At 39.4% G+C, this 25,698-nt stretch overlaps 1 long non-coding RNA gene across 2 annotated transcripts in view; it reads right to left on the reverse strand.

The window, feature by feature from the left end:
• Nucleotides 1-1,704: 1,704 nt before the first annotated feature.
• LOC118812466 overlaps nucleotides 1,705-25,698 on the reverse strand; it is a 31,105-nt gene continuing 7,111 nt past the window's right edge. Inside the window, exons 4-5 of one of the 2 annotated variants that reach the window (XR_005007541.1) lie at nucleotides 15,369-15,488; nucleotides 1,705-2,388 (exon numbers count right to left, since the gene is read on the reverse strand). This is a non-coding gene — a long non-coding RNA (uncharacterized LOC118812466). Of the gene's footprint in view, nucleotides 2,389-10,538; nucleotides 15,489-25,698 lie in introns of those variants that run through there. The other variant, XR_005007540.1, reaches the window with a different exon arrangement.

Genomic DNA, 25,698 nt, shown 5'->3' on the forward strand with positions numbered 1-25,698 from the left:
TGTGCTGCCACCTGCTGATGCGTGCTAATGCAGCCCTCAGTCAAGCTTTATCTTTATGGGTCGACGTAATTGCGGAGCGTTAATTTATTTCTGTGCGTGTAAATATCGTAGAATCTGAGATAATGCATTGCATCTGCAGTTTAATGTAATGTAATACTGCTAGGTGATTTTAATTAAGATACTGTTCTATCCAGGATGAGATTAATTCACTTAGACATTTTCACTTTTGATTTATGGATTATGCAGGTTACTATGAGCTGTAACTGGAAGCTATTATTACTTAATAAAAACAAACTTTCTTATGTAACTACAGCTTAAGCCACACTGGATCTCTAGTTGCATATACTGCAATGCCATGGCAACAGGGTTATCATGAGCCTGTGTCAGTGCCGTCACTTTCAACCTGGCCCTCTGGCTCTCCTCTGGTGTGTGCCAGTCTCTGCGCGAGCCCCCTTGGATGCCCGCCAGTGCCCATAAATCCTGCAGCAGTAAAAGGCTGGTCAGCCTGCAGCCATGTAGCTGTTCTCTTAACACGGCCTAATGGCTGTCTGATGCCACGGCTATATTTTACTTACAGTACCAGCAGCTATGGGGAAAGCAGGAGACAGTTATGTACTACTTAGGGGGAACAACACTGGATGCTTTGCTGGAGACTGGTCAGTTTACATCCTCATCCTCCGAGTTATGGTCAGAATTAGGAATCATTTTGGCCATTACCCCCAAATCAGTAACTTTAACACAGACCTCAGGCACGTATTTGGTATATGAAAAAGAATTACAGCAGGCAACTGGTTGTGTCATATCTTTATTACTGATCTTCAGTTTACACTGCTGAAAGTCAAAAAACAATCATTCCTTCAAAATCTAAGTGAGAAAAAACTCTCCTCAAATGCATTATTACTCACTCATTTACTGGACTGGCTTGGTGTAATGTTGCCGTTGGTATCCAGTGCTGTATTGCTGCCCTTCAGGGAAGGCAGTAGGTTGTATAGTTATCTCCTGATGGGGCAAAATCACGACCCTGAAACCACACAACCTACTACCTCACCCTGTACGAACATCACCGCGGGGCTTCCCCACTGCTCAATAGATCCCATTTGGGCTCAGAGATGAGCAAACATCAGCAGAACCCAAAGGAGAGCTGCTCGGCACTCTTCTCTTCCACAGTGCCCAACAGAGACCAAACTGAAGTCAACACGCTGCAGGATATTCACTTTCAGTTTCCTATTAATCCATTATGTTCCGTATGAGGAGAAATAAATAAGTCTTTCACATTTAAAAATAAAGGTCCTGAAATGGTCCTTGGTATGAATGCATGGTGACTGGCATAAAACCTTCACATTATGTTGATCTTTAAAAAGGTTCTTCACACTTGCACGTTTTACAAAAATGGGTCTTTAAAGAACCATCCACTGAAAGGTATGTCGACATGTGGTTCTCTGATGGCACTGCCACAACAAAAAACACTTTCTGGAATCTTTGTCTTTGTGAGTGTACTTCAGCTAGTCCTTTATGCCTTTGTGTTGAGGTTCTTCACCAGCCGAGCTTCTCTTGATTGAAGGCATTACGGCCACTTCAGGAAAGACAGTAAGTTGTATAGTTATCTCACAGCAAGGGCTTAACCCTAAAACTATACAACCTACTACCTCACCCCAAAGGACAGTGTCTCTCCGCAGGGCGATAACAGCTGCCATTATCCAGCTTCAAGCACGCACACAGTGGCAGAAAGAGAATACTTACAAGAGTCCAACCGATGAGTGGTTCAGGTTGAATCCTACAGTGTTACATGGATGGTATACTGCATAACAGATGCATAAAATGCATTTATGCATTGCAACCTGCAGGTGGTGATTCAGGTGAGTTGATTTTGGAATGTAAGTTAAGTAATTAATGTTCAACAAAGTATGTGCTGACGTTTTGGCCAAAACAACAACACATTGTTGACTATATTCCACTACCTTGTAAATAATATCTCCAGTCAGTGCATTTTTAAAAATTACTTTAAATCATACCAAAATCATCAAATGGAATTGTGATATTTCATAATGCACCGAATAATTTTCTAAAGCAACATATTAATTGAATCATTATTAGATCTGCACTCTTTGTAATACATATTAGATTTTTTCAGTCATATACAAGATGTTATCTTAATTACATCAGTTTATTATTTAGATATAGATATGCTATAACCTAGATATGTTCAAGCAGTGTGAAACTGAATTCATAAGACATCTTTGTTCTAAGAAAACAATAAGCTGTGGACCAAACCTCTATTTTCTGCGGTGTCCTTATGTATGTATTAAAATACCACCTCAATCCAAAGCTCCTCTTCAACAGGGGCATGGTTTTGTGTACAAAAAAGACAATCGCTTCTCAGTGGACCATCTGTGGCAGAGACAGAGAGAAAAAGGTAGAGAGAAAAAGAGAGAGAGACAAAGAGAGAGAGAGAGAGAAGACTGGGGAATGTAAATGTATTTATTTACATGTAGTACAGTCAACACAGTAGTGACACTCCCTTTCTCTCACTCTCTTTGGCTGCACTGCATGGTGTGATATTTCTTGAGCTTACTCCATTATTAATGGCATCCTTGTTTACAGTTCTGCTCAGTGAGCCTAAAGGAGGATCACATAGCACCTCTGTCCTTAAGGGCAGCCAAGCAGGCCGCATGCCACTGCCCCGCATGTTCTGCTGCGCTGGAGCCAGCTTGAGGGTACCAGCAAGAGCCTGTATGCGTGGACCGTGAGCATGCAGGTGAGCTGCCGACCAAACAGCGTGTACGTGTGTGTCCATGTATGAGTAATAGGCAGGCTGGCGTGAGGTCTGTGGTGAGGGTAAGGAGGTAGCAGGGTGTGTGCGTATGAGTGAGAGTGTGGGCTACATTGTGGTTTACCTCAGGCGGAGGGGGAGGCACACACATGCAGCTTAGTCATACTACCACAGGCCCCACGAGAGACAAGTGTGCTACCACAGCACTGACTCACACGCGTGCGCGCACACACACACACACACACACACACACTCACACACTTACTCATTATGCACACAAAAATACAAAGACAAACACATACTAATACACAAACATGCTACCACTAACTAACTGCCAGACATAAACATGCGAACCCTAACCAATCACCACAAAATGATTGGCTCTACATAGTGTTAATGAAGCGAAATAGTGACAAGTAACGAAAACAGGCAAAATTTGTGCTCAGAAATGAGACATTTGCTATGCAATTTATGCCAATCATTAGGTCTATCATGGTCATGTCATGAATAAAACTATAACTGACCATTGATTTCTGTACAAATAACTGCAACACTTTTTGTTCATCATATGCAACTAATTAAGCACAAGCCTAAATCACCAAATTAACTGATTGGCTATTCTGGTTCTTTGCTGCCTCAGTAGCTACTTATTAGCTCCCAACTAACAACGTAACCAGCTCAAGCTCAACTAAACAAACATTACTCACTGCTGCCCTCTAAAGGTGCTATAGCCCAAGTTAGAAGTTTTTGTTGTTTTTGAAAGATACAAAACATGCTTTCTTTGCTTTCTTTCATTTTCACATACAGCAATTTGGTCAAATGACAGTTTTTGTTGATTTTCTAACTGATCACACTTCTGCACATTTTAAATCACAACTGCTGTTTATGTTCTGAATTTAACACATTGGAAAAACATAAAACACAAAATGTGGCTTGTCCAAAAGTTATGGTACATTTTCAACTGTTGTTAAACAAAGCAAATAACTATAAATTGTACACTTAAAAACTGTTCCGTGTAGAGGATGTGTTAACTTATTTTTGCTTAGAAAATCAACAAAAGATATAATTTAACCAGGGGTGTTCAAATGTTTGCATTTGCCTTGCATTTGCCTCAAGCCAATGGATGAAAACACACCCAATTCCCATCCTGTTTGTTGCAACATAAACATATGGTTGTGAAAGCTAACAACTGCATTCAGTTTAAATTACTGTGATCATCTCAGATAATTGCAATCAGGCGATTATGTATTAATCGTCAATCACTTGCCCTCTCTTCCTCTTTCTCCCTTTTTCACACACATACACAATCTCTAAAAGCTGTCTGTGGCTTTTTTTATTGAAGAAGCAAGGAGAAAGATGGGGAACAGGAGGAGGAGGAGGAGTAGCCCACTCTGAATCATGCACTATAAACGTACACAGACACCTCCTCGGTGAAGGGTATTTAATATATATATATATATATATATATATATATATATATATATATATCAACCATCTCTACAATAAAGCAGCAGAAATTAACAACATCCCTCAAGTCAAACCATCCATCCATATCAAACTGCAGTGGGAGTAATTATAAGGCCTCCTTAGTGTCCTTGAAAGACCTGACGGAGTGAGAGGAGTGCAGTGCTGAGCTCCACTCCCTCTGGATACAGCCACAGCCTGTGTGTCTAACAATGTTTGGCATTGCGGGAGCTGTTTGTGCTGCACTTTTAATAGACTGAGAGATAAATGTGAAGCCTCCTTTTATCCCACACAGGGCCTACAGGGCAAGGCCTGCTACTCCCCCTCCTCCACACCCGCGCCACTGTAACCTTAGATGGCACGGCTGTGCTACGCCATGACCTCCAGTGAGCCAGACTCAGGGCTGGCACACATCACACATGTCTGGGTCATTTATGGTAATGGGGCTAGGTTCAATCCCTGAACATATGAGAGAAAGAAAGGGGAGAGAAAGAGGAAAGAGAGAGAGCGAGAGACTGAAGTGAGTGCAAATATATATACAAAGTCTGATAAAGAGAAAGAGGGGCAGATAAACTGTGCCTCATGGTACGCACAGCGCCTATAAAACTAGCGGACAGCTGCATTATCCACGCGCAAATCATATACATTAACAATGTGGCCACTGTGTACACATCTGAATCAGATGTACGTACCATTGTCCTTTCTGAATTCGTCGTTCATATGACCCTATGGAGCCTGGTAGAGATGGAGCCAGTGTGGAGCGATCAGTATCCAGTAGGTGGCGCTCTACTCCTAAGGCTGGAGCCCCTTTCTCTTTGCAGTGAGTGTTCTGTGACAATAGGGCTTTTATGCAGAACAGGCAGACTCACCGCAGTGCCTTCGAGTGCCGTTTCCCTTAATCCCCATTTGACCTTTGGGTGCTGGAGTCACTTTCACTTTTTCATGTAACTGATTTCTCTTACAGTGAGGAACCCAGTCGCTGTGACATCTTTAATGAGAACCCAGTCGCTGTGACACCTTTTAAAGGAGAGAAGGAGAGCGATACACACTGCCTGCTGTAATATTCCAACAATAAATCTATGGCGCTCGCTATTTGAATAATACATCCTTTCACACACAGTCATCAGAATTAAAAATGAAGCTGTCTCATTTGCCTGAGGACAAAAGATCGTCCAGCACTGATTGATATAATGAACATTTAACATACCCAACCGCAGATTAGCAATATAAGCATATAATGCCATGACCTTAGATTACCACAACATAATCAGACATACCTGCACTCTGGAGCTAACAAACCACATGGCAACAGCAACAAAAAACAAACGATAAATAAAAAAATACAAAAAAAAAAACAACATTCCTAGTTATTAATCAAAACACACACACACACGTATATATATATATATATATGCATGTAAACACACACACTCATAACTGCACTCAAACATACCACTTAACCAGGATTAAACTTAAATTAAACAGAATGTGTAGACTGATGACGTAAACAGGATGTTTCACAAAAAACTGCATGCTGCTGAAGTTGCTCACAGTTGCTCACAAAGGAAGAAATGCCTTCTTTGATTTGCTCACTCCAGACAAGTTCAGTTTAGTCATAGGGCTTCAAATAAAGAAGTGTGAAAACGTCACAGCAGCTCCAATCATGACAAAAGTCATAACATGGTTCTAACAATTATCAATTACTTTGTTCCACTTTGCTCTATCTGTCACGTGTCAATCATGATAACACAAGCCACTACCACTTCAGGAGACCCATAAGTGTCTCTGTAGGATTACCAGTGCTGAGGCTGCAAGTTCACCACAGGCTCTGGCATTACATGCTTTTGATTAGTAACAACAGCAGTCCCCATGAGTTCCAAAACGGCATACTGCATAGCAAGACAGAAATACCAAACTGGAATCAGACTGGTCCAAAATCTAAGAGCACACTGCAGTAACTCCCATCTGAGTTACAGCAATGTGCTTTTTTGTGGATTTTGAATAATGTTTTTGATCTTGACATATAAATTCCCAAATAATTCACTTACAGCAGTTTTATACTGCTGCGAGTGCAGGCAATACAAGCATTTGAACAAAAGCATTTTTAATTTTTTTTGTTTCATACTAATCAACGGAAAAATTACCCTTATCATGAAGTCTAAGATATATGCCATATGAGCTTTTTTTTAACAGAGTAAATCAATATCTGCATAATAATATAAAAGAATAATATAAAACCACACTTCACACTAATATTCAGTGCCACCTACTACAGTTTTCACATACAGGAAAATCGGTGGATGTTCCATTTACTGTAAGTATACTCCGAAACTCACAGCAGCTTTTATATCATAAATGTAATAAAGTCAAGCTTATGAAAAAAATTATAATAATAAAAGCACAAAATCTTCCATTTATCCGAAATTGTTTAGTCTGATATATTTGAAAGTGAAAAGCAGGGAGTTCCATGCAAATGATAATTCAACTTTAAAACGTGTGCACATTCAATTCATACACACACACACACACACACACACACACACAAATCAATATTTGCCAAATACAGAAAGTGAATATGAAAACTGAATTTGTGCTAATTACAGATGCAATTGCAAAAGAGAACAAAGTATTAACCTACTGCAAATTATATTAAGAAACTTTTAAAACACTTAAATCTTCAGTTTGTATGTCTCTGTTTCTTTTTAAAATACTGGGGAAAAGCAAATACACTCATGTGAACAAGCAGATTAAAATGCACATTATTCCTAAAGTTAAAGTAGACACCGAAATGTAAGAGAATTACTGTTTTTTATGAGAAACAGGGCAAAAATGTACTTTCAAGATTCAAGAATGAGACATTTGTGACGTAATTTGTGTTAGACCACATTCACACACACACACACACACACACACACACATAGTTCAAATGCTTTGAAAATAAACAGTCTGTTAGATTTTCCCACAAACCAGAGTGCCTACAGATCTTTTGTTCTACACTTCATTCAATTCCTCTTCACTAAAGAGCTGCACAAATATCAACTTAATATCAAACACTGAAACACACACACACACACATACACATTACTTACAAGCATACATATACATGCACAAGAATATTTAGAGCACATTAAACATCTGCAACATTTATATGAAAAATGCATAATATAAATAAAATTCCCCTGAGTTACTTTCACCAGCAAAAACAATTTCAAACGATAAAAATTAGTAATGAATATGTTTCAAATAAAAATCTTCATGTTTAATACATTTCTTAAAACTACAATTGTATTTACACTTCCTGAAATATTCTGAAATATTTCTGATTCATATTACTGATAAAAGAAGTCTGTATATGCAGCAATAATTACCATTTCAGTAGGAGGTACTTGTATGATATTATCTAACAACAATAACAACTTATGTATTGTTTGCATGCTTTAGCAATTATCACGTGCAGTTGAATTTAATCGGCAAATTCAACAGTTTTGAAATTCTCAACATGTAGCCGGCTTGTATTCTGAATACAAGAGACATCGTCAGTCTAGACTGTGTGTTTATAAGTGTCTTTAGGGGGTGGGGGGGTCTAGACCCTTCAGTCTCATACACACACGCACACACACACTCACACACACACACACTCACTAAAGGCGTGGGAACTCCTTTCAGGGCTGAATTAGAGTTCCATTGTGGGGCACATGGCAGCAAGTGTGTCTAGGTGTGTGTGAGAGAGTGTGTGCCTGTACGTGACAGTGAGGAAGTGTGTCTCGCTTCACACACACTGCCCTTTGGCATGTTTGAGAATGTATTATGAAATGAACACTTCAAACCCAGGCGTTTGACGTAGGCATGGCTAAATTTCAACATGTCCTGAACGTAAAAATATAATATTTTTCCGATTTTAAGACTTACACAAAATATGGTAAAAAATAATCATTTGTGGTGTTCACAGATCCCTTATCCTTAAGACATAGCATATATCATAATTACAAATGATCAATTATCAAATTAACTTTAACCTCAAGCTACAGTCCCTGTACCAACCCTCCCCCTCCCCTTTTTGATGATGCCACCTGCTCCATGCTTACACCATACTCCATCTTTGGACTGCTCCATTCACCATACAAAAAACAATGGGGAGGCTGAAATATGCCACTTCTCTGCAAAAAACACTTCACAGGCTCCCTCTCAGAGTTTGATATGCTGCTTGTCTAGCACAAAATTGCCTATCATAAACCAAATCAGGTGAAACATGCCTGCCTTTATTACTTGCCTATAAATTTTAATTTAACTGCATGGATAAGCACTGCATTGACAAGTGCACCACCATATGTAAAATTTGGATTATTTGTAATTCAATCCCTGAGTACACATTTTTTGAGGAGGTCTTCAAGAGGAGTGTGTGTGTGTATGTGAGTGTGTGTGTGTGTGTGTGTGTGTGTGCAGTATGTGTGTGTGTGTTGGTATGTAAGGCTATGTCAATCATTAACCAAGAAAAGTAATCTAGAAAAAAATCTATCAGGGACATAACAAACAAAACACAGATCACACACGTCTCCAATTTTGAAAATTATATATTTTTTCGAGAAATAAAAAAACGGTATCGGCAGGTGAAGAAACAGCTGCACAATTACAGACAAACAAAAAGAATTCTAGAAAATAGCTCCAAATGTTGTACTTCAAATGTAAATTTGTGTGATTTAATTTAAAGTAGCTGATCTTTAAATAAATAAGATGGCAGGTTGAAGACTTAATTTTCAAATATGAACCACCGCTATTTAGTAAATGTTAACAAATAATGGGCTGTATAAATATTTTTAAAATCGTACTAGTCTTTAATATGTGCTTCATTTATGGCTAAGAGTTGCTTTTCAGAAAATACAGATAAATATAGTTACAGTTTTAAATACATAGCAACCAAAAGTCTCCGAAGCCCACAATGCTTAATGAAGGAAAATGAAACATCTATTAATTATTATGATCTACTAGCAAGCAAATGTATCGCTACAAGTTAATAATTTTATGTTATATATATAATATAAACATTGCAGACTTTTAACAAGTGAAATATTTACACATTATTTAGATTATTGTGTGTATATACGGACACGGACGCGTCCGTCTATTTTGTGTAAATATGAAGAAAATATTAATAATAGGAAGCAATACAAATATTACACTATAATTCCAGATTATGTGATAATCAAAAACACTACCCAGAACAAGCCAGGAAACAGGCAGTGTGCAAGGTGTTCCAGAAAGCAAATCCTGTACTCATGGCGGCCTTATGAAATGAAAGGTACGCCTACTAAAAATGTGGTTGTAGCAGGGTTTGGCCTGGTCTCAATGCAGCAATGAGTCTTAGGAGGCTCCCTTAAAAAAGAATTCCCTTTTCTTATTTTGTGTGATCGAAAACCAGATGAGCCTGCAGAGACGTCTGATACGCACTTCAGCATTAAATCAGGGAAAGTTTCTTATTCAAAGTGCCTGAATATCTACAAAGTTGTCATAGCACTGTTAAAAAAAGGTTTTCCGGTCCGCACCATTTCCAAAGCGCCGAATTTTGATTTTTATTTGCCCAGTCCTTGTATCAGGGATTGCATTCTGATGATGCACATTTTCGAAAAAAAATCACTAAAATGAGGCGGTCAAATACGAATGTAAACGTAATCTAAAAAGCATTCTGAGACGGATATGCGTAGGCGCACATTTGAATTAAATCTAAATCCGTGTGATTGCTAACAAAAACAGACCCGTGTTGTGCAATTTAACAAGAAGAACATGCACAAACATCAGACAAATATCATATAGATAAATAACTTACCACACAAAGGAGGAAAGCATGAGCAGACAGAGGCATTCCAGAGCGCTGGTGCTGCTGAAGGCCTGCACTGAGGAAAAGAGGCAGAGAGAGAGACAGATAGAGAGAGAGCAGGCAGTGAGCTCTCCTGAGCCAGCGTGAGGACTGGAGAAGGCAGGCCAGAGGGGGCCGAGCCAGTCCCTCTAACCCAGCTGCAGTCCCCAGCGCTGGACCACATGCCTGTCTCCCAACCCTGGCCTGGGACGAGCAGGCCTCTGCCACAATAGGAGGCCATGAGGTTTGCCTGGGAGGCGCGTGTGTCGGCCCGTCTGGCAGTTAACAAGTCTTTGAATGAGGAATGTTAGCAAACAGACAAATAGAATGTCCACTGCATGCTAATGATCCAGCCAGTCCGCTCACAGCATTGGCCCAGGCCTATGAATAATTCAGCAGGCTGAAAACGGAGCCCCCGCCCCTTTTGCCCCCCCATCCACACCCCCTGCGCCTGAAATGCCTTCAGTGGACGGTGAGAGCGCGAGGGGAGAGAGAGAGTCGGGAAGACGGAGGAAAAGTATTCCAAATCTCAGCTCGCTCGCTCGCTGGCTTACTCCCTCGCCCGTTGCATGCTGACGGTCCACTTTTACATCCAGCTGAATAAACACACAGTCGCGTACGCACGCACAAACGCACGGGCAAGCATGCATGGTCGCTACAAATCTGCTCTTTCGTTTCAACATGCAACATATTTCTTTCTTTCGATGGAGGCATCTCTCACTCATTGCCTTTTTATGTCTTTTGTTTGGAATTGGCACCTGTCCCAGAAAAAGCTCCACCACTGCACCGCCCTCCTGCTCTCCTTTCAGAGAGAGAGAGAGAGAGAGGAGAGGAGAGGAGTGTGAAAGAAGCACTGTATGTGTGCGCATGAGGAGAGGGAGGGTGAGAGAGAACGCGAGAGAGCGAGAGAGCCAGAGAAAAAGACAGAGGGAGAGAGAGAGAGGGCGGTGCTTCAGCAATAGAGCTATTGGCACTTCCCACTTCCCTACTCGGAGACATGCAACAAGCTGGAAGACCACAGCCATTTTCAAACCTCAGCGCTACAAGCGACCATCCGAGAGAAACCTGAGCGATGACCACAAACACCTGCGCTCCAGATCTAAACAAAACACGGCCGGGAGGTTCAAACCAAGCATCCGCAAAGCGTTTTGATATCGGGAGAGCAGCAGCACAGACAGAAGTCACTCGGTACCTGTGAAAATAAAGGAAAGCAAATGCAACAGTTAAGAGCAGTCACGAAAAAAAAAAGCTAAAGATATGTGATGGAAATATGAAGAATACCAGGAAAGTAACTTCTGGTAGGACTGGAGGAACTAGTCTTGGCGACTGGTTGGAGGCAGAGGGTTAAAATCCAGAGAGTAGTAAAAAACCCTCCTTCTCCTGGCACAGGCTGCCTGAAGGGGAGGACCTTACTGTAGAAATAGCAGCAGACGCTTTTTTTCTCTTTTTTATCTGCTCTCTCTCTCTTTCTCTCTCTCTCTCTCTCTCTCTCCATTCTACTACTCGCATGCGGCCAAGTCTGGAGGAGTGAGAGAGAAAGAGAGAGGAAGAAAGATAGAAAGAGAGGGAAGAGAGAAAGCGAGCGAGGTAGAGAAGTGAAGAAGAAGAGGATGATGAAATAAGGGAGCTTGCAGTGAACACGAGCAAAGCAGCCTTTTTTTTTTATTCTTCACCGCAGCCACTAAGCACGAGAGAAAAACCGACAGCATGAGGAGGGAGGGGTGAAAAGGGTGGAGAAAAGAGTGACACAGACTCCAGTTCTCCCAAGGACTACTCACACATACACACTCACTTACGATGCTAACTATTCAAGTACAGTTTGCATTTGCGCCTTCGCTGCCCAAATTAAAAATGACTTCTCTGCATATACACAGTTATTAGTACAAATGAATGGGAATTAACAGTTGACATGAAAAGGGCATATAAAATGCAAGAAAAAAACAAAAGCACGGCTTGAATCATTTTTCGACAAGCGACGGTCGAGTCCATTGCTGCTCTGAGGGGGAAAAAAACAACCCACAGAAAGAGTAAAACATCTATCCGCTGGAAGCAACCGCTCCAAAGTGTCAGAGATGGTGCCAGGACGATGCCAAACAGTTTTTTCCGTTTGTGCTCATGTCCCTGGGGAACTTACTGGTCAGGCAGTTTGACTGTAATACCTTACAGCCCCCTCGCACGCCATACTGCCACCAGTCAGAAGCTGATAGAAGCACTGCTATGCTCAGAGGTGAAACAGCTGCTGTGATTTGCAGGGAGAACTCTTCTGCAGTGACGCCGCACGCACTGCAGCCACACCACAGCTAGGGCACAGCCTACCTGACACTCTGCCCAAGGTTGAGAAGTGTGCTTCACAGTGGAAGAGAAGGAGGGGTTTGTGCGGTTTGCTGTATTAACCCGATCACGTTCTGCACTGTGACATTGTTCCTTCTTTTCTCAATTCTGACGCAAAGTTCATGATCGAACCAAAACTCAAACGCCATGTTTGGGAGCGATAACGCTTTTGTCAGTCGTCTGAACGCTATGTGATAATGATGCAGTGAAGAAGCCTTAATATAATTCACCAGAATGCTATCGAGAATCCCCCATTGCATCCCCCATTTTGTGTTGCAAAGCACAAAAGCGCGCATGCGCGAGCACATGCACAAACACTCTTATACTCTCTCCTTTGCTTCTCTATGAGGCTGAACGAAGGAATATTAGACATCTATTAACGTTTAGTGAGAAATGTATTATTAAAAGTTATAATACAATGTTATAAACATTGGAAACGTTCCTTGCTATACAATTTTTTATCCTTTTTTAAGTCGCTAATTTATAACACGAAAAAACTAACTGCCTTAAAAAGACAGCAAAAGACAAAGGAAACGCAAAACTTTGTACACATGTCCCTGAGGAAAGGACAGTGAGAGAGAAGCAGAGAGAGAAATAGAGAGAGAGAGCAGTGCACATGCTCTGAACAGGATAGATGGAGCTGTCTGTGTTACAGTACACACAGAGAGATCTGCTGTTTTTAATGCTTCGCAATGTTTAGCTGACGGCGCTCCGTTCGCCGTGACAAAAGCCTGTGCCACGTCCACCTAGCACGGCCACACGGAGGCTGCTGCTACTGCTCAACGAGCTCTCTCACTCACACACACACACACACACACACACAATCTCACACAAACACACACACACTCTCTGACACGGAGGAGGGACAGAGAGAGCGGCCGGTCCGCCCAGGCTCTCTCTCCCTCTCTCTGCCTCATCCTGGGCCTCCTCTCCCAGCTTTCTCCCCTCGTTCTCTGCTGCTGGCACTGACCAGTCATTCCATACACACACACATACACGAGCAGTCGGCGCAAACCACACACACCACACCTTCAATTCAACACCAAATCTAGGCTGCACGATGCCATGTGAAAACGGCGAAGGGGTAAAAAACTAAAAAGTAAGCACTTCTCTCCTTTTTTATTCTAATTTTTCGAACAACAAAAGCAGACGGTGCACTTATTTTGGCAGGGGCTAAAAACGCCCTGACGTCACATCGCGCCACATCTCTTGACCAATCGCAAAATGGCGAAAAAAGTTAGGCGCATTTTACACGTGCAACGGCTAAATCTCTTGCAGGCGCTAAAGGAGAGCAGTAACAAATCGTCCATCCGAAATTTATTGTATTAGCAGTGATGGTGGCAGTGAGACCCTGTTCTCATCTGCTGCTTGTTTACTATTTAACCTGCCTCTAAGGAGCAAGGGTTTGGCTTGTGTGTTGTGTCGTTCACTGCATTAAAGTTCACTCGAGGATACAATTTTGGTTTTGGGTTGGCTGCCAACTCCCAAACACTATGCTGCTCTATAAGGCCTATCGTTCATAAGACCGATGGACTGGGAGCACCACTGATCAAACGCCAATCATAACAAACTCTTTATGATACTTTTCACTGCACAACCTCAGGGTTATTTCATGCGTCACCACCAAGATCATTTGTAAAAAGGCTCTCGCAATTTTAAAAGCTGTTTTGTCTTTTTTTTTGCTGAGGGGGTAAACCTTCCCCTATTACCCCTTAATTATCATGGCTGGTTTTTCCAATATATTGTTTTCAGAGCAGATTTAAATTGTTAATGCATATTACAGAGCAGCAGCAGGCAGCAATAAGCTGACGAATTAAGTAATGGCAAACTGTTACATATGCATGAATCATTAGTAGTGCAGAAGATTTTTTGATATCCTTTCTCTTCCCATTCATTTAGTGGAAAAAAATAAATCAAAGCAAACAGGTACATGACCAGTGTACATTAAATTTCACTATAGCAATAATGGCACTATAGCCAGGCAACAGTGAGCAAAATGTCCTTTCATTCACAAACAAAATGGCTGCCGGAGCTCAATACATGACTGTACATGTACCAGTCTGTCTATCCAAATACATACATATACATTAAACTTTAGATTTTTTTTATTATTAGAAAAGAAAACTAAAATAAAAGCAAACTGGATCAAGGTAGCAGGGAAGGGTTTTCAATTGTGTTATATAATTTATACTTCCCTTATTCAGCATTTCTTTTCTGCACATTTTTGAGGCAAAACATCTACATTAATAGACTTGTGATTTTTACAAGGCAATATACACCAAATACATGCACAACCAACAAAGCAAGCAGTTTGCTGAGGAGGAAATGTTTGTTAAGGGTCACAATCCAGCTGTGCAGTACATTGTCTGTTTAAACTGAGAGGATTAGCAGAAACCAAAAATACAGTAATTCAACACAGACAACTTCGTTTCCAGATGTGACAGACAAACTAACACGTAATTACAAGAAATATGGTAAGCAGATGAAAAGAACTTAAAATTTTTCTCATTCTCTCAAAGTGACCCTTTAAATAACATGCAGCTATTCATAGAAAAAAAGCAAAAATCTGCTCTAAGATGGGCAGGAGGGAGTGAATCGAGGGCTGCGACGTCAGTGGCCAGAGCAAACGCCACATTGTTCACGAGCCTCTGACAGTGCCTGCTCTGCTGTGTTTAAATGCTACGGTCCACAGAAGATAAAAAAAAACACTTTTTTGATTGACTTGCACACATGCCAAGGGCTACTTAAAGTCACAAAGGTCACCCATAAAACTTTCAGGGTAAGCTTCTAATTAACATTTAATGTTCAGCATTAGGGATGACTGAGCAGCACTTGCCAACATTTAGTACTCCTGAATATTTCAAATCAAGCGATTAGATTAAATGTAAGAATTAATAAAAGAAGAATTTGTTTCATGTTTCAGAAGAAAAAAGCCACCTTTTTATCACATACCTTTTACTCCCTCGCGCCGGAGAGGTAGCGAGCTCGCCGCGGTGGTGGTCTCTCCTGGGCCCCCTTGCGCACGTGTCTGCAAGACTTCTCAATTACAGCTGTGAACTCTGGGGTCAGCCTCTGTAGAGAGAGGAACAAAGGGCGTGACCCTGGGGTCAGAAGTGTTACACTGGGAGCAGGCCGGCCCCCATTCAAAGGGAGTGTGCTGTTTGCTTTGTGTAGGTAAAGACCACTAAAACACTGACTAATAGGGATTAGGAAGTGATCCCCTTAGGACTGTCACTCAGAGTATGCCCCTGACCTCCTGCTTCCTTTAGGAGCCGAAAAGTGAAAAGCTTGCTCACCCCTGTGCCTCACCGTAGCTGAAAAAAATGCGAGCCGAGCACTGGTCCGTCACATTTTACACCTGTCAGGCATATTTAAATTCTTTAATTTAAAACTAATGATTATGGAGACACATTATAAAAAAAATAATAATAATAATAATTATAATAATAATATTAATAATGATAATAATAATAATAAGAAGAAGAAATATTTGTAGCAGTTTTTACACATAACGTACTAAAGAAAAAGGAATTCTCATTCACTGAAATACATATTTTATGACAGTGATGATTCTTTCATTATTGACACGCATTATTAAAGCCAAATAAAAAAGTCTAAAATAGATCATTCAATCATTTATACTGTCAATCATTTGTGCAGGACAATTTTGGGAAAGCTCTGTACATCTGAAATCTGTACCTTTAAATTGTTACAAAAAGTAAGAAACTGGAAAAGGTTAATACAGAACACTACAACTGCAATTTTAACACAAATACAAATTTTAAAGGAATATAAATTGAATCAGATTCTATATTTAATTTGTAAATCTTAATTTGTAAATATTGCAGCCGGAATTATCCCTTAACTAAAACACATGTGGACACAAATTAATCCACTGACATTATTCACACATACTGCACACAGCTACTTCATGCTTAAACCCTAAAAGACTGAAAAGCATTAAATACTGGAAGCAAAAGAGAAAAAACACATTGCAAAATTACTGCAAATAACAGCCTTTTCTACTGATTACAAAATATGCTGCTGTATGGTTATTATCACAAGTATTTTTCTGCTGTCATCACCCAACGCCAAAACTAACTTAAATTTGAAGCATTAATATTGACACAGTACTTTTCACTTCTTCACCCCTACTCACACAGTGAAAAGGCTAAGGACACTTTCCTATTTCTTTCAAAGTGCAGTTTCCTACAATGCACTGTAATAACTAAACAATACTAAAAATGAGAGATAACATGAATCTTATCTGAAATGCAGCAATGACATAAATAGCATTTACAGTAACAGCATGCTTTAATAAAGTATTGCGGAGTAACATGAACTTTGGGTTCCTACATACATGGATAAAAAAGTGTAAAATGGAACAAACTGGGTTTTTAATGTTACTGTATGTATTAAGAATCAATTGGCATGTAGACACATAATTTTGTGAGGGTGGGGCAGGGCTGCAGAGAAATGCTGAAATAACAAAATGGAGGACAGTGAGACAACATGGCGGTCATTTCTGATAAAAGAGTCGCTCTATGTCCGAGCAGGCGTGCTAAGAAGTTACAAACAGTTATGTTATGCATTATAAGAAATATCAAAACCAGCTCTATGATGAAGGGGAAAAAAAGACCTCAGCACTCGTCGACAGAGTGGACACAGGCTCACTCCGGTGCTTTCAGAGGCACAGAAAATAGCCTGTGTTAACTATTTAAAGGTCTAACTAAAGGCACCTTTTTTTCACTAATGTGGAATTTATTTTAAAATCTCAAAAACTGTTAATTCAGTCTATAATAACTGAAGGTAAAAAAAAACAGCAGATGGCATTAACAATTTTAAAAGTAAGGAACACAGTTGGAAAAATTTGCCATCACACAGAAAAATGTCTTCAGTCTGCTGTAAATTAGTTGGAGGTGTTATCATTCAGATATATTAATCATTCCTCAAACAACACTACAAACATAAAGTAAGATCATGTTAATTCTTTTTGTGCACACCTAAAAAATTAAAATACACTTATGAATTGAAAATATAAATGATTTTCTTAAAACATATTGTATGAAATTCTGTATGAACTACTGTATGAAATTAGCACTAACATTAAAAAAATAAGCTGTGATTTAGTGTAAAGTGGGACCAATATATAAAGAAAAAAATTATACATTTCAAAATCCACTATTAATTCATATCCAGCTGAACAAAAACATAATTGAACAGAATTTCACAGAACAAGTAAAAGCACAAGCTCATACAATTTTTTGCACAGCTGGACATCTGTCAAATGTTAGTCCCAAAGGACAGCAAAGTGCCTTGTATTTCAGCTAGATGCTTAGTTTAATAAAAGAGGGCTATTGCTCCACGTGTTTGATAAGTACTATGTGATGTGAACTAAAGTACAGGAAAAATAGTCTTTAGATACCAAAAGTCTGTGTCCAAGATTTCTCCTGCAATACACATACTCCCCACGACAATAACGACTGGGGAAAAAGTGAGTGGCTGTTATGAAAGTTTTTGTTTTTTGATTATTATTAAATAAAAAAAAATCTCTTCCATATTTTCACAGACTCCAGATAATGTTTTATGGTCTGAGAAATTCTTTTGATTTCCCATGACATTACATTAAAAGCATTATGGAATTTTCCAAAAACAACCGGTGTGATGTGCCAACTGTGTATCAATGTGATAAAAAAAGGCTTAAACAAAATTAAATTAGTGAAGAATGTTCTCAACATAACATGAATGAAAGCTATTATGATTTAATATTACATTAATTAATTATCTTAATTTCTCTTTTACAATAAGAAATGAGTTGGAGAAAACAAGCACATTTCCTTGTAATGGAGGAGACTCTGCTTTAAAGAGAAGTGTCTACATGAGTTGGCTTTTTTGGCATATTCAGGTGATAAAGAGCATGTTTAGAGATGATGCTTCATGCACATTTAGAGTATATAATTAAGACTTACTGTTGCCCTGAATTCAAAGACTAGAAATGATCCTACAAGGGAGCCAAAACAACTCAGATCAGCTGATAAACTGCCTCCATATTTATTTATTTGAGCTGCATATCATTACCTTTATGCATTTTAAAATCTTATCATATTTGGCTTCAGGATGAAAACACTTCGGAAAAAACTTAATAAATACATAAATAAATAACACAAATTTCAAGCAAATTAGAAATAAAAAGAATACTAGAATTATTTTATTCTTCAAGCATCTTTACTATTGTACATGTAGTTTTCTATTCAGCATGGCAATGAGTTTAGGATTTACATTTATATTTTATACTTTAAAATATAACTTATTTATTATATATTTTAAAATTGTACCAATCAATACAATTTGTTTTTTATCTGCTCTGACTACTAGTGTGAAGTAAGATTTGCAAAAGAACTATCTTAATTCCAATTCTAGAATTTTGCCCATTCGATTACACAAATTTGCCAATCTAACCCATTTGATTTATACAATTTTGTGCATTTACATGTTAGTAATAAATATGGATAACATTTTTTTTAGGAAATGATTAAAGAACCTGTGTAACATGAAAGTAAATGAAATTTACTTTCCCAGCTTTCAAGAACGATACTGCGTGTAGTTGAACCTGCTTGTTAGAAAGACATAGAAAGCATTTAATCTTTTTCTTTTCCAGAACATGACTCACCTTAAAAATGGAACAAAGGAACAAAGGTTGAAAAACCCAGATAGGACAGCATTTATCCAAACTAACATCCAAAGCAACTGCTCACTACAGCTAAATCACACCGTGGCTCACTGCGACACGGCTGAGTCTCTAGAACATTCTGCGGAGCACACTGTGCTTCAGGAGAAGAGCCGGATTCTGGGGCATTATCCCTCACACTCATTAACTCTGACTTGTCCGAAGGCTCAGGTACAAGAGCAGTTGTATAAAAACACAGAAAGTTTATTTAAATCATAGAAAAGGCAGATGGTTTGGCGTTACATCTTTCAAACAGGATTTTAATAAATTTGTGTAAGTACATGAATGTATATACGAAAGATGTTATGTAAAACAAAACACTGAGGGGGGAAAAAAGTGCTAACCAACCCCAGAAGCTTCAACCACACAGGTACTTATTTAACAAAAGGTTGAGCAAATATTTAGTTAAGAATAAAACTCCACCCCACTGTGATATTTAAAGGTATTTATGAACTTTGCAAGCTTGTAGTATTAGCAGTTATTGATACCTTTCACATTAAAATTAAAATATGTACTTTAAACAATCGGGCAAAGGAATGATAAAGCGAGATTCTTCCTTTTAACAATTGTAGTTTGTCTTCATTAACTGTAGTCTAATTAATTTGACACACTCAACAGATACTTCACAGTGCTCCTCACAAATTAAGCCAAACTTCTGACAAACAACTCCTAAAACTTAACATACACATCAGAAACTATTTTCCCTGGATATCATTCACCCAAAATGTTGTTCCATTCCTCATATGTGTACCACAGTAATTATCAACACTTCACAAAGGCAATGGCCAAAGGCAGGGTAACCTCAAGAACTATTTACTCTCATATCTACCTGTTATGCCAAGGCGCCTGTCCATCCTGGTCTGCTGGCGACTATTTTACATGGAACCTTTTTCATCTCCCTGCATGCAGGCCAGGGTTGGAGAGGTGTGTGTGGGGGAGAACAGAAATGCTACTGGCCCTTAAAAGGCTCCATGCCTTTGCAGCTTGTCCTCACATGTGCCACGTCACGACCCACCAGCTTGGACAGGACTTCCAGGATTTGCCCCAGCCGAGCCCTCCACACCCAATCCCCTTCTGCCCACAATCTTATAACTACCCCTGGGGAGCAGCACACAGGAAACAGCCTCTACGACTTTTTACTGGGAGGTCAGGGACCCACACCCACTCAACTATCCAGTCCATTCCCTAGTTCGGAGTATTCATGAAGTTCAATACGCCGGGAAGAGGGATATCACAGACGAGATGGACAAAAGGGCCGTAATAAGGGCGTTGTACCGAGAGCATGGAAACACAGACAACTAACGACCGAATTACCATGCAAATCTCAGGTGCAGCTGCAGCAACACACTTTCTGTAATACGCAGGTTATTCATGTCATATTCGCTGCATTACAGGCTACAACGTTTCAAAAATAATTATGTCCACTCTATCCCATGTGGATGGCAAGATGAAAAGCTGATGTGAAAATCATGGGAAGTCTCGGGCACCTTTCTAAAGTCTACAACTCACCACTCTTAAAAGTATGCTGCACTTGTCATTCTTGCTCAAGGGTATTAACCCCATTAAGTATAATTTTAAAGGGATGATATAGGTCAGCAGAGGAGACTTGTAATTGCAAACATATTATTCCACCGCCATTTTTTTATTTTCTTTAATTGTCTTTGGCAAGTGCTCTCGCAGTGGGAATTACAGCCTTTAATAGGATGAGGTAAGGGTGGTGTAATACTAGTCTGTTTCCTGTGTCTCTGTCTTCACTGCACTGCTACTTAATGTGCATCTACTGAAGCCCTAAACAGAGGATTACTGAAAGTCCATGTGCACTGTTCATGCTAGAGTCGACGTGATTATGAACATGAAATAAAAGGGGTGGCATTTGTAATCAATATTCTGTGACAGAAGTGTGGCATATTAATGTTATTATATATTTAAATAGATTTTTTCTTTCATCTTTCTAATTTTAACTATTTTTATCTCATTTTAATAATAAGTAAAGAATCTGATGGCTACAGAATTAAACAAACAGAAATAAACCACATTTATATATAGAAATTAACCTGGCCAGAGGTAAACATTAATGAGCACATATAAATACAGTGCTGGCATGTTGGCATCTGAAAAATTTAGATTTTAATTTTTAGATTTTTTATTTGTCTGCATGTTTATTTGCTAAGAATAACACTAACATTACAATTAAAACTAATAATATTAATAACCAAGTAGTGACTTTATGCATATCAATGTGTTTGTTAAACCCTCTCCTTATTAAAGTCCTTGTTATTTGTAGTATCATCAAATATCTAATTTTGCTAATCAATAATGCAGTATGTTAAATCAGGTATTCTAGTGATGGAATTCAATAAACCCATGTGATTTCTTGTGGCATCGAGAAGAAATCTGGAGTCAAACTTTGTTCTTCAAACTAGCTCAAGATATCAACTACGTTTTGGAAAAACAGACATTCATGTTACTTTTTACTGTATTTATGTTTATTTTCATCTAATCTAATGATACATGGTGTTTTTACAAGCACAAACACCCAGATAAATAAGGTGCCTAGAACTTTTCCACAGTACTGTACATATATATGTAAACAGGTATGCGCAGAAGTTAGTACTTTTTTAAACTCACTTGTCTTTTTTTGCTGGTAAGTCATACTAATGGGTGACAGCTGGCACAATCTGAACTTCATTGTCTCTCGCTGTTCCAGGTTCCAGTGTCCCCAGCCCACAGCACTATATGCTGTGGTGCGGCTCGGGGGGAAGGGTGACTATGGAGCGCTATAGATGCCAACAGTCATGAGCATGCAGGCCGTAACAAAAGCAGCCTTTATGTAGTATGCATGCAGATAAAGGAGCCCCCCTTTGTGCTGGGTTTCACACGTCTGGCCCTGAGAGAGCAGGACCGCGACAGCCACAGGGGACTGGAGCAACATAGGGACACACACTGCCTTCCCGTGGCCGTGCTAAACACACACACATATATAAAAGTGCCAGGCAAAACATATAGTCAGGCTGTATGCAAGCATTTTCAGTAAAGGGACGAAGGAAAACTGCTTAATTCTTCTGATAAAGCTGTACAAAATTGTCCACTGGCATATTTATCTGTGGCACCTGTGCAAGCAAATACAATTTCTTAAAGATAAAAAAGAAAGACTTAATTTCCACAGCAAATAAAAAAATATTGCTGAGCAATATTGAATATCATCAGGGGCTACCACATAAACTGATAAATCAGTGTCCTTCTAATGGTATAAACAAATAATCTTTAAGCAGACTGCCTGATTTTAGGTAAATGATCGCTTGCAAGCATGTGTGGGAAATTACAGCAAAGCAAAGCCACGAAAAAGGACATATGGAGGGCACACAGTGAAAGCTCCATGGAGTGGGACAGTGCTCACAGTGGGATTAATTACAAGGACCTGAATCTTCAGGTTGTGTCTACGTCTGCGTGTCTGAGAAGCTGTGTGTCAGCACTGCAGCCATTCAAAGCACACATAAACACTTCTGAATAGGGTCCCACTTAATCAGGTATGCTCCCTCTTTCTCTCCTTCTCTTTCACTGTCTCTCAATGCAGACATACAAACACACATACATGTGCACACATGAACCGCCTTAATAGGCATGCTGAGGTGTGATAATCAAATTATTCTCCGTATTGGCTGAGGGTTACCAGGGCCCCCTTTCGAGCATCTTATCCCCAACAGGGAGTAAATCACTCTCCAGACATCTGAGGTGTTCAGGCACAAACGCACGTAAACACTCACACATGCTTGAACGTGCACGCACGCGTGAACACACATGCAGTGATGAGAAGAGTGTTTTTTCATGACAACCAAGCCGGAGCCAAAAAAGAAGAGGGCTCAGAGACGAAGTGGCGAAAAGAAAGAAGAGAGGGTTCCTCTGCACGTTAGTTCTTCTTGAGCCTGTCTCTATTGACCTGTAAACCTTTGTGACTGGAACAAATGCAAATGGCGCTGACTTGCTCACACAAACTACTAAAGAGCTATTCAAATGAGCCCCTGCCAACAATGCAGCAGTGGCCGACCCACGGAGCAGTCCCAGTCTGCAGGCTCAGAGGCCCAGGCTGGAACAGCCAGCTCCATCATACGGCCTGGCCCTGCAGACCAACACTACTGTAAATCCATTACCAAAAAAACGCAAACAAACACTATGCTTTGCAATCCGTGGGTGCAATCTAGTGCGTTCCTCATGCTCAATTTAAAAAGCTAAAAATGTAACGCAAGTTTCATTTTAGTGTACTAGTGAAATGTTGGTATACTTATTAATCCCTCACCTGGTTTGTGGAATTCTTTCAAGAAATAAAAGTACTGCTTATTCCTGTGGAAAAATATACGACTTTGTAGCTTAAAGATTACATAGTTAAATTGCTATGAAAATACGGAATAACTAATACTGAACTGTTTTGTATGGAAAAGTACATCGCACTCACGTTCTTTAAAGCACTTACAAAATCTAACTTCTAGCTATCCAGAAGGAGTTCTTCTAACTCTTATAAAATTTAAATTTAGCACTGGAGTGCAATAAATAGAGACTAAGTATTTAATTCAATAATCTATTTGATTTAAATTACTCTGAACAAAATCAGTGCATATATAAAAAGCTGCAAATATCTTTATAGGCATAAACAGACAATAACATCTCTAAATCGTAACGACTTTGATAGTGTATCTTGAAAAACACTTCTATATAAAACTTAACATGTATTATATAATGATATTATTTACAATAGACATACTGTCAGTATATAAAATCCCCTCTAATCAGAACAAATTAACGTTATTAAGACACAACATGTACTCCTAAAATGAACAAGCTACATTTTCAACTTTTCAAAGGATTTATCGGATGGTCATTTGTGTCAGTGTATTCTGTAAATGGCGTGTGCGGTAGACCCTCCTCTATGAATAACAATAGGAATAGCCGCATGCATTACATCTGACTGGGGTGCTGAAAAACTGAACTCTTTATTGTGGGGCTGGAAAACCTCTAGAGCTTATCAAGTCACTGAGTCAGAGTGCTCCGGGTCAGTGGAATTTATGGGCAGGAGACTAACACAGGGCGATAAGGGTCAAATGATGTCATTCAAACAGAATGAATTATCGGCCACAAGCTTATGTTAAGCTGATGGAGTGCACACCACAGAGTAATATAAGTCAAAGACAGTCCAGTTTGTGATATATTTTATGCTATTCTCATCTTTTTTTTTAGTTGTTTCTTCCCTTCTTTCCCGAATCCTCCATACTGTAGATATATCAACTGATTGAGCGGCTGCTGATCCAGTGAAAAAGGAGCTAGTGAGAAACCTCAAGGCCAATGTAGCACAGTATTTTACAAGGCAGTTCACTTCCCTGCTCTACAGAAGTATTAAGCACTGTAATAACTATATTACACTCTGCCACATAACAGTCAATTGAAAAAACAGTCTGGACCGCGTATCTCTTAACGCGGCATTGGCTTCAAATAACCAGCTTAAAGTATCTCTTATTTAACCAAAGGGTCTGCAGCTGTGCTAGAGCTGTCCCTATGAGAAAACACCTCCTTTTCTCCTTACATTACAGCCAGTTCTGTTATTTGGCCTCTGCCTGCCGTAGATAGGACCTCTATGCCTCTATCTGCTAACAGGAGACTGAACCCCGAGAGGGATCACATGGAGCAGAGCAACATCTGGGAGACACCTGCAAATGGCACATGACCTGAGAGACACTTACACTGCATGAGGGGAGCGAGGGAGATGAGGAAAGATGGTCAGGCTGCGTGAAAGAGACAGTGAGATAATAGAGAGATCTAAAAGAGTACATCACAGGCTCCACCTGTTTGGCCAACACCATTCATGCTCTTCTTCTTTTTCTGCTTCCTTCCACTCATGATAAATGTAGCCAAAAAAGTGCTGCTCTCCAGTTTGAAATTCATTTTGGTTTTTAGTTGCATGTACATTATAGGAAGGACCACACTGATAGTTCTGTGGAAAAGAGCTCTGAAGAAGGTTTTAAAAAATGTTACCAGAAATGTAAAGTATCTCAGAAAAGATTTCTTGGCTATTTTAAAAAAAAAGTTTATGAGAAGTGAATCTAAGCAAATAGACATAAGCATGAGCTGGACCTAGTTGTTCTGCAACAATGAGAAATCACAAAGGCAAAATGTTCTGTTTCCCGTTATGTAAACTGAATGGAAGTGATATACACAAACTTAATAGAGATGCCAAATGATTAGAGAAAAATGAAACATATTCACATTCAGTACTGAGCAAAAGTCAGAGACCACATTACATTAAGCTAATTACCAGTCAAAACGGCCATTAAGTACAGGTTATTCATTTATAAGGAATTTTTGAGGAGATTAAATATAAAACAATCCACTTGCATGAAGAAGAAGAATGTCAAAGAAAAATAAGTGGAGTTAAAAAGATTTAGTTAGAAAAACTGAAGCTGGAGCATATGATTAAATGATACAGAGAAAATGGGACTCCTAACAACCATGCAAGACCTCCTAGAGCACCAAAACTGTCACCATCAGATAAGTGCAGTCATCAGAGAT

The sequence above is a fragment of the Colossoma macropomum genome, unplaced genomic scaffold, assembly GCF_904425465.1.
Source record: "Colossoma macropomum unplaced genomic scaffold, Colossoma_macropomum, whole genome shotgun sequence".
Classification (NCBI taxonomy): Eukaryota; Metazoa; Chordata; class Actinopteri; order Characiformes; family Serrasalmidae; genus Colossoma; species Colossoma macropomum.